Source organism: Leuciscus leuciscus, assembly GCF_965113295.1.
Source record: "Leuciscus leuciscus genome assembly, chromosome: 1".
Classification (NCBI taxonomy): Eukaryota; Metazoa; Chordata; class Actinopteri; order Cypriniformes; family Leuciscidae; genus Leuciscus; species Leuciscus leuciscus.
In genome coordinates, this window is record NC_138725.1 from 269,322 (window position 1) to 279,321 (window position 10,000).

Consider the following 10,000-nt stretch of genomic DNA (forward strand, 5'->3'; position numbering starts at 1 on the left):
CTTCAGCGTCCTGGATTTTAGAGCGTCTGCAGGGAGAGAAAAGACCTTCATCTTCAGACTGAACTCAAAACACACACACACACACTTAAATTCACAGAGAACGAAAATAATTTTCATAAATGCTCTGTTAAACTGTTTTCCCTTTTAAAAAGTTAGTTTTTTTAATGAAAGTTTACCAGGCAATTTTTTTTTTTTTTTTAAGAGAACAAAACGTGTTGTAATTGTATTGTTTTCAATTAAATATTTAATACTATTTTTATATTATAAATACAGATTATTTGTGACTTTGTTGCACATGATTTTTTCCATGTGCGTCAGAAATGTGATTGAGTGTAGATTCATGATGAATTATTAAAAACAGACCAATATAAACATCACTGCAACCTTCAATAAAACCAGCAAATGGGTTACACTATATTGCCAGAAGTATCGGGACACGCCTCCAGATCATTGAGTTCAGGTGTTCCAGTCACTTTCATGGCCACAGGTGTATAAATCAAGCTCTAGACATGCAGACGCTTCCACACACCTCTGTGAAAGAATGGGTCGCTCTCAGGAGCTCAGTGAACTCAACTAGACTCTAGATCAGTGGAGACGTGTTCTCTGGAGTGACGAATCACGCTTCTCCGTCTGCCAATCCGATGGACGAGCCTGGGTTTGGCGGTTCCCAGGAGAACGGTACTTGCCTGACCGCATTGTGCAGAGTGTAAAGTTTGGTGGAGGGGGGATGATGGTGATGGTGTGGGGTTGTTTGGTGGAGGGGGAGTGATGGTGTGGGGTTGTTCTTCAAGGCTCTTCCTCTTAGTTCCAGTGAAAGGAACTCTTAATGCTTCAGCAAACCAAGATATTTTGGACAATTTCATGCTCCCAACTTTGTGTGAACAGTCTGGTGATGGAACTGGACTCCTGCACTGAGTCCTGAGCTCAACCCGATGAATTAGAGCGGAGACTGTAAGCCAGACCTTCTCGTCCAAAATCAGTGCCTGACAATTTCAGTGCCTGAAAATTTCCCATAAACCTTGAGGAAAGCCTTCCCAGAAGAGTTGAAGCTGTTATAGCTGCAAAGGGTGGAAAACTCCACATTAAACCCTACGGATTAAGAATGGGATGTCATTACAGTTCATGTGCATGTAAAGGCAATCTTCCCAAAACTTTAGGCAATATAGTGTATTTCAAGAGGGAAACATATAAACAGGATCTACTTCAGACTTCCCAGTGATCCATCTACAAACAGACGGACAAAACAATCATCCTGATCACACAAGTCAAGACACAAATCTAATCAAATCAACCCACAAGCAAATGAGCTTCCTGACGAGCACAGATAACTTTCATGATGCACGTTTCATATTTTACTAGTCTAAATTAGCAAAAATTATGTAATTTAATAATTATTAAAAGAATGAAATTAATGAACAATAACACAAGAAGTGAACTGCATGTGACCAGCATTAAAGCACAATGCAAACACAAATCTGTGGAAACACGCTGTAATATTTAAGCTGAGAACTAGAGCGTGTGTGTGTTTGTGCACGTGTTCAGTCGAGGACAGGGTGTTGTAGGGATGGACACGCCTGTGTGTGTGTGTGTGTGTGTTGGCGGCGTCTCAGGTGTCTGGAGTGTCTGGCAGGTATAAACAGGTGTGAATGTGAGCTCAGACCAGCCAGCAGGAGACGCTGCGACTCCCACACCGACAACTACACACTCGTCGTCTAACAGGAGATAGTCTTTCAGTGTCGTCAGTCTCACTCTTCCACAGGACTGATAACGAGAAGTTTCTGAACAAGAGTTTCTTGCCTAAATTGGGTATATCTGTGCATTTGGACAAATTCAGGTCACGGAGATCCAAACACAGTTTCAGATCAGATGCAGTGCATTTCTTCTGTACTCAAACTAAGCCTGGAATCTGCCAAAAGTAGAGCTGTAACTGGTTTTGCAGAAATAAAAATGAATTGCTTTTGTTTCTCTTTTAGAAGTGGCTTCAGGTAAAAGCACCTGCTAAATGCTTTCTATCAGAGTTAGTATTGACTGCAGATAAAGTCATAATTGTTGGTGATTTTAATATACATGTAGATAATGAAAAAGATGCATTGGGATTGGCATTTAAAGACATTCTGAACTCTATTGGAGTTAGACAACACGTGTCAGGACCTACTCATTGTCGTAATCATACTCTAGATCTAATATTATCACACGGAATAGATGTTGATGCCGTTGAAATTCTGCAGCAGAGCGATGACATCTCAGATCATTATCTAGTCTCGTGTAAACTTCATTTAGCCAAGGCTGCAAAGCCGACTCCGTGTTATAAATATGTTAGACCTATCACTTCTGCCACTAAAGATTGCTTTATCAATAATCTTCCTGATCAGTTTCATCATCTCAGCATCCCAGATAGCTTAGAAGAACTCGATATTGCGACAGAAACTTTTAACTCTCTCTTTTCCAGCACTTCAGACTAGGGATGGGACGAAATATCGTTTGACAAAATATCGCGATACAAAACGTGACGAAACGCATCGAGGTCGAAAAAAATGGATCGCGAAATAAAGATAGATGGCACTGCTGCATGATTTGCGTAGTATATAAATAATTTAGTGTATTATATGTGTGTGTATGTATATGGGGCAGACATACAGTTGGTGGCAGGCTGGCAGCACCATCTGCTGATCAAGCAGGGTAAAACTAAATGAAAAAAAAAATTATATCCGGGGAACGGTGCGGTACGTCGTCACGTCAAGACAGCGGTTTGTTTCTCACAGTAAACTGCCATGCAGGCTAGAATTGCGAAACATTATTGGATAATTCTTATAATTTACATTTCTCTGGGCCAATCGGAATCTTAGCACTTTTTCTCTTGGCCAATCGGAATCTTAGCACTTGCGTCATAATCTTGAAGCACACACACATACCGTTAGCCTGACTACGTCAGACTTCGTACTTCCGCTCAATTTCATTTCGCTTCTGTACTCAGTCTGAGACAGCGTCATAGCTTTCCGTTTTCCTCCGGCCTGAAAACAGCCGGGCCAATCAACGAACAGAGGGCGGGCTGAGAGCCGTGACGTAGACGCTGATTGTACCGTGGATGCATAGATTTACTTCACATAATCTGCAGAAGTCGTTCACAGCCATGTTCACTACGGTGTTTCGCTCGATGGTTTTTGTTTTCGCATCATATGTGTGTTTACAGTGGAAGTTAGATGCGGCTGAGCATGCGTATAACACACGCCATAACCAAACATTATGTGATTGGCTTACGGGTAACCAATGATTTTAAACTTCAGACAAGCGCCCCCCCGCGAGAGAGAAAACACTTCTCTATTATGCCATTCCAGACTCTGTCTACGAAGCAAAGCGAAGTAGCAGAGTTTGGTATTACCAGGCTAACATACCGTGCGAGTCTAATGGAAACTCACGCATGAATTTTCCTGCATTGAACTTGTTTTAGCGCCCGCAAAGTGAATTTTTGTCCCGCCAAAGTCTTATTTGATCGGTGAGTAATGTAGATGAACGGCTGCGTTTGTGACAGGGCGCATGTTTTAACTAAAAGAACGACCAGAGAGCTCGCTGTGTTGCTCTCTCTCCCTCGCACATATTAATCAAAATAAATCGACACGGTGGTAAAAGGTCGGAAGACCAAAGTTTCGTGTGGAGCATTCGGATATTTTTTTTCCCTGAATTATACTGCTGGGTGTGAATTGTGCTAAATAAGTTTCCTTATCTTCTCTGAAAAGCGTTCCGGACATTCAGCTGACATAAAACAACACTTTAATTAAACGAAATAAAACTATACTGTGATGAAATGTTTTCTATGTTGACAACTTGACACAAATCTTGGATGTCCATGTCCTAACTGCTGGGATAATCACACAACGCGCACGACACGTCCAATTCGCGAACTAATAATGACTCATTTGAACCGATTCATTTTAATGAATCGTTAAAACAACTGATTTTTCCAACAGTGAACTCAGGAGACGTCTGAATCGGTGTATAACTAATCATTAACACTTTACAATAAGGTTCTATTTATTACATACATTATATAAAAAGTACAGTTTGCTAACTCAAGCTTAAACTTTAAAATAAATAAAACCACTTTTTTTTAAAAGCATTTTAAACATTTTTCCACACAGTGCTATCAAGAATCGATAAGAGAATCGTTAAAGAATTGGATCGATAATCAGAATCGTCAGTGGCATTATTATTGATAAAATCTTATCAAATCCCATCCCTATGTGAAGACAGTAAAATTATAATCAAACATTAAAGAACATACATAAATAAAAAGATGCTAACATGAGGTCTTATTGTGTCACTGTCAGTCTTGTTACATCTGTGCAAAACTAGGGTATGCAGATTAATTATTATTATTATACATCATTCATCAGCATGCATTGATTAATCCCATGGCATGTATAAAAAAAAAAAGTTAGTCTGCACTACCTTTTTTTTTCTTTTTTGTTCTTTTTTGATATCGTATCGTGACGTATCGTATCGTGACCCTGGCATATCGAGGTGCATCGTATCGTGAGTTTAAGTGTATCGTCCCATCCCTACTTCAGACACAGTTGCTCCGTTGCGCTTAAAGAAGATTAAAGAAAATAGTCCAACGCCGTGGTACAACGAGCACACTCGGCACTTAAGAGAGCAGCCAGAGAGATGGAACGCAACTGGAAGAAAACAAAACTAGAGGTATTTCACATTTCATGGAAGGAGAGTTCGATTGCATACAGAGAAGCCTTAAAAGCTGCTAGATCTGCTTATTTTTCAACCCTATTAGAAGAAAATAACCATAATCCTAGGTATTTATTTGAAACGGTGGCTAAACTAACGAAAAATAAATCCTCAAGCCCAGAAGTTTCCAAGCAACACAGCAGTAATGACTTTATGAACTTCTTCACTTATAAGATTGATAATATCAGGGAGAAAATTATAACTATGCAACCGTCTACTACAGTATCGCATCAGGCAGTGCATTGTAGTCTCCTTGAAGAAAATTGGATTCATTCGTTGCTATAGGAGAGTCAAGTCAAGTCAAGTCAAGTTTATTTGTATAGCGCTTTTCACAATACAGATTGTATCAAAGCAGCTTCACAGTATTCAATTAAAATAATACAACAAAGTTTGTTTCAGAGGAATTTATTGATTGATAAAATTAAATTAAATATCCCCAAAATATCCCCAACTGAGCAAGCCAAAGGCAACAGTGGCAAGGAACCGAAAAACTCCATCAAGTGACCTAATGGTGTCCTAAAACTCCATCAGGTGACCTAATGGAGAAAAAAAAACCTTGGGAGAACCCAGGCTCAGTCGGGGGCCAGTTCTCCTCTGGCATTTATGAGCTAGAGGCCGGATTGTAGTTTGAACTATAGGATTATATGAATGCCTGGCTGAAGAAATGCGACTTTAATCTAGTTTTAAACTGGGAGAGCGAGTCTGAGCAACGAACAGTATCAGGAAGACTATTCCAGAGTTTTGGAGCCAAATGTGAAAATGCTCTCCCTCCTTTGGTGGTTCTGGATATCCTAGGTATGACCAAAAGCCTTGAATTTAGTGATCTTAAAGAGCGCGATGGATTATAGGGCGATAGAAGATCCGTTAAATAGACTGGAGCTAAGCCGTTTAGGGCTTTATAGGTCAGTAGCAATACCTTGTAATTAATACGGAACTTTATAGGTAACCAATGCAGTGATGATAAAATCGGTGTTATGTGATCATATTTTCTTGATCTCGTAAGAACTCTAGCGGCGGCATTTTGGACTAACTGTAGCTTGTTTATTGAGGATGCAGGACAACCAGCTAATAAGGCATTACAGTAATCCAGTCTCGAGGTCATGAATGCATGAACTAACTTTTCTGCATCAGAAACTGATAGCATATTACGTAGCTTAGCAATGTTTCTAAGGTGGAAAAAAGCTGTTTTTGTAACATATGAAATATGATTTTCAAAAGACAGGTTGCAATCGAGTATAACACCCAGGTCTTTTACTGTAGAGGATAAAGTAACAGGACATCCTATGATGTTAAAGTTGTATTGTGCGAGGTTTTGTGGGCGGTTTTTTGAACCGATAAGTATTACCTCTGTCTTGTCTGGATTTAATAAAAGAAAATTACGCGTCATCCAATCTTTTATATCTTTAACACACTCTGTCAATTTGGAAAATTTAGCGTTTTCATCCGGCCGTGATGAAATATATATTTGAGTGTCATCAGCATAACAATAAAGAGAGGAATAATTCGTTAAACTCGTTAAATCATCTAAATCGACAACATGTATGTTAGACCCTATACCGACTAAGCTACTGAAAGAGATGCTTCCAGAGGTCATAGATCCTCTTCTTAATATCATTAATTCGTCTTTGTCTCTAGGATACGTACCAAAAACCTTTAAGCTGGCTATGATTAAACCGCTTGTTAAAAAAACGCAACTTGATCCTACAGAATTAGTCAATTACAGGCCGATCTCGAATCTACCTTTTCTGTCAAAGATACTAGAACAGGCGGTATCCTCACAACTGTGTTCCTTTCTTGAAAGAAATGATATCTGCGAGGATTTCCAGTCCGGATTTAGACCGTACCATAGTACCGAGACAGCTCTCATTAGAGTCACAAATGATTTGCTCTTATCATCCGATCGTGGTTGTGTCTCTCTATTAGTGTTACTCGATCTTAGTGCGGCATTTTACACCATTGACCACAACATTCTTTTAAATAGACTAGAAAACTATGTTGGCATTAGTGGAATTGTACTAGCATGGTTTAAATCATACTTATCTGACCGTTATCAGTTTGTAGCAGTAAATGCTACAGTAAATGCAGTAAATGTAGCAGTAAATGCTCTCCCCACCCTCATCCGGAATGCAGAATCCCTGACAACATTCAAAAAACAGCTGAAAACCCATCTCTTCCGTGAGCACTTAACCTTATAAAAAAAAAATAATAAAAAAAAATCCTTCCCCTTCCCTTTAAAACCTCACTTGTCGGGTTTATGCAACTCTGAATAATGCCTGAACTTTGTTTTTTGAGCACTACTTGCGTTGTTTTTGCCTCTTCATGATGACTCGCTTAATTTTGTCCTAATCTGTAAGTCGCTTTGGATAAAAGCGTCTGCTAAATGACTAAATGTAAATGTAAATGTAAATGAAGAGATGTCTTATCGATCACAAGTTCAGTATGACGTACCTCAAGGCTCAGTACTAGGACTGCTGCTTTTCACTCTGTACATGCTACCATTAGGAGATATCATTAGGAAACATGGCATTAGTTTTCACTGTTATGCTGATGATACTCAGCTCTATATTTCTTCACGCCATGACGAAACACTTGATGGCTGCTCTGTCAAGTCTTCGTCGTCGGTTAGGAACCTGGGTGTGCTCTTTGATACCAATCTTTCATTTGAAAGTCACGTGTCTAGTATCTGTAAAACCGCATTTTTCCATCTTAAAAATATATCTAAATTACGCCATATGCTCTCATTGACAAATGCGGAACAATTAGTTAATGCGTTCATGACCTCAAGGCTAGATTATTGTAATGCTCTACTGGGTGGTTGCCCTGCACGCTTAATAAACAAACTACAGCTGGTCCAAAACGCAGCAGCTCGAGTTCTTACCAGAACCAGGAAGTATGACCATATTAGCCCGGTTCTGTCAAAACTGCACTGGCTCCCTATTAAACATTGAATACATTTTAAAATATTGCTGATTACTTACAAAGCACTAAATGGTTTAGCGCCGCAGTACTTGAGCGAGCTCTTAACGCATTATAGTCCTTCACGTCTATTGCGATCTTAAAATTCCGGCCAGTTGATAATTCCTAGAATATCAAAATCGACTGCTGGCAGTAGATCCTTCTCCTATTTAGCACCAAAACTCTGGAACAGTCTTCCTACCATTGTCTGGGAAACAGACACTCTCTGTCAGTTCAAATCTAGACTAAAGACACATCTCTTTGACCTAGCATACACATAACACATTATAGACTTCTATAATTCAATGCTAGGCTGCATAGATTAGGTCAGCCGGAACCGGGAACACTTCCCATAAATCCTGATGTACTCGTTACATCATAAGAAGAATGGTGTCTACGCCAATATTAGTCTCTCTGTTTATCCCGTGGTTTACCGCAGTCCGCCGGATCCAGGCCGTATCCAGATCTGATGAAGGACCTGCGCCTGGACACACACACACACACACACACACACACACACACACACACACACTCCAGATCTGATGAAGGACCTGTGCCTGGACGCGACGACAGCGCAGTCCTGAAATGTCAACTAGGCTCTCTCTTGTGAAGGCCTCCCTCCCTTTACCCCTCTAAAGATAAAGCGTTGTCGGGATAATGCCGGTTCGCGTGGCTACATGGAAGCGATACAAATTCTGTATTATTAATTTTAAGGCCAGACAAGTAGTTTGTTGAGGGTTGGTTTGTAGGGAAGGACTACACGCCTGCGCACATATCACATATATTCAAACGCGCATAACTATAGACTGACCTCGTAATACGCATGGATCGGACATTGGATCAGTGAGTGTTACGATGATCTCGAGTCGGACACTGATTTAGTGAGTGTTACGACCATCTCGAGTCAGACACTGGATCAGTGAGTGTTAACCAAGAGGATGATGAGGAGGCGGTCAGACAATTACAGCTGGATGACTGACGAGCTGCTGTAATCTCTAATTACTTCAATCAATTTAAGAGCAGCGCCACTCATCTAAGGAGCTATTAAGAGAAGAGAGAGAGAGTGTGAGACGCTGAAGTGGGTTATTCAGAGTGAGTGTGTGTGTGTTTGTGTAGGCAGTCATATGTAGGTTGCAGGATCCGGAGTTTATGGGGTACAACAGAGACCAGAGGCAAGAGTTCTGCCCATTTGGGTCGGCCCAGTTTCTTAAAGTGGGACTGTGCTGCACTACCTGAGCTCTCCTCTGAGAGGCACGCGTGTGCGAGACACGCAAACATGGGAAACAGTTCTGCATGCAACATATTATCTGCTAGTGCTTCATCACACTGTGTTTCACCAGTGACGGATTATTTTTAGAGGCTCTTAAAAGTATGAAATGATCTGCTGCCTTTCAAAAGCGATCGCTTACACAACAAACGTTCCACACGACAGACGGTCAACAGAAGTTTCAACAATACAGATATTAGGCATGACAAATGTGCCACAAAAGAAACGCTCTTAGTAGAAAAGGTTCTATATGGAACCTCAAATGGTTCTATATGGAACCTTAAATGGTTCTGACAGGTGCTTCATTTACAGAACCTTTTAGGGGTTTCACATGACAAACGTTCCACATGACATACGGTACAAAATGATAGCCGTTCTAAACGACAGAAGTTCCACAAGACAAACGTTCCACATGACAAATGTTCCACAAAGGAAACACTCTCAGAAAAAAAGGTTCTATATGGAACCATAAAGGGTTCTGCCAGGTGCTTCATTTACAGAACCTTTTAGGGGTTTCACATGACAAACGTTCCATATTACAAATGTTCCACAAAGGAAACACTCTTAGAAAAAAAAGTTTCTATATGGAACCATAAAGGGTTCTGCCAGGTGCTTTATATACAGAAACTTTTTCATGGGTTTCACATGACAAACGTTACACGCGACAGATATTCCACAAGAAAGATGTTCCACATGACAAACATTCCACAAAGGAAACACTCTTATTAGAAAAGGTTCTATATGGAACCTTAAATGGTTCTGCCAGGTGCTTTATATACAGAAACTTTTAGGGGTTTCACGTGACAAACGTTCCACATGACATACGGAACAAAATGATAGCCGTTCTAAACGACAGAAGTTCCACAAGACAAACGTTCCACAGACGTTCCACACAACAGACGTTCCACAAGACATACGTTCCAAAGAACAGACATTCAACAGAACCATTTGAGGTTCCATAGAGAACCTTTTCTTCCAGACATTACAAACTACAGACGTTCCACATGACAAACATTCCACAAAGGAAACACTCTTAGAAAG

General features: G+C 40.3%; 1 protein-coding gene across 1 annotated transcript in view; it reads right to left on the minus strand.

Annotated features, from left to right (window-relative positions):
• The window catches only part of grin2ba (glutamate receptor, ionotropic, N-methyl D-aspartate 2B-a), a gene marked incomplete at its 3' end in the record, with an annotated part of 71,973 nt that overhangs the window by 59,069 nt on the left and 2,904 nt on the right, over positions 1-10,000 (minus strand). Inside the window, exon 2 of the mRNA XM_082140214.1 lies at positions 1-26. This exon is cut by the window's left edge and continues 100 nt beyond it. The remainder of the gene's footprint in view (positions 27-10,000) is intronic.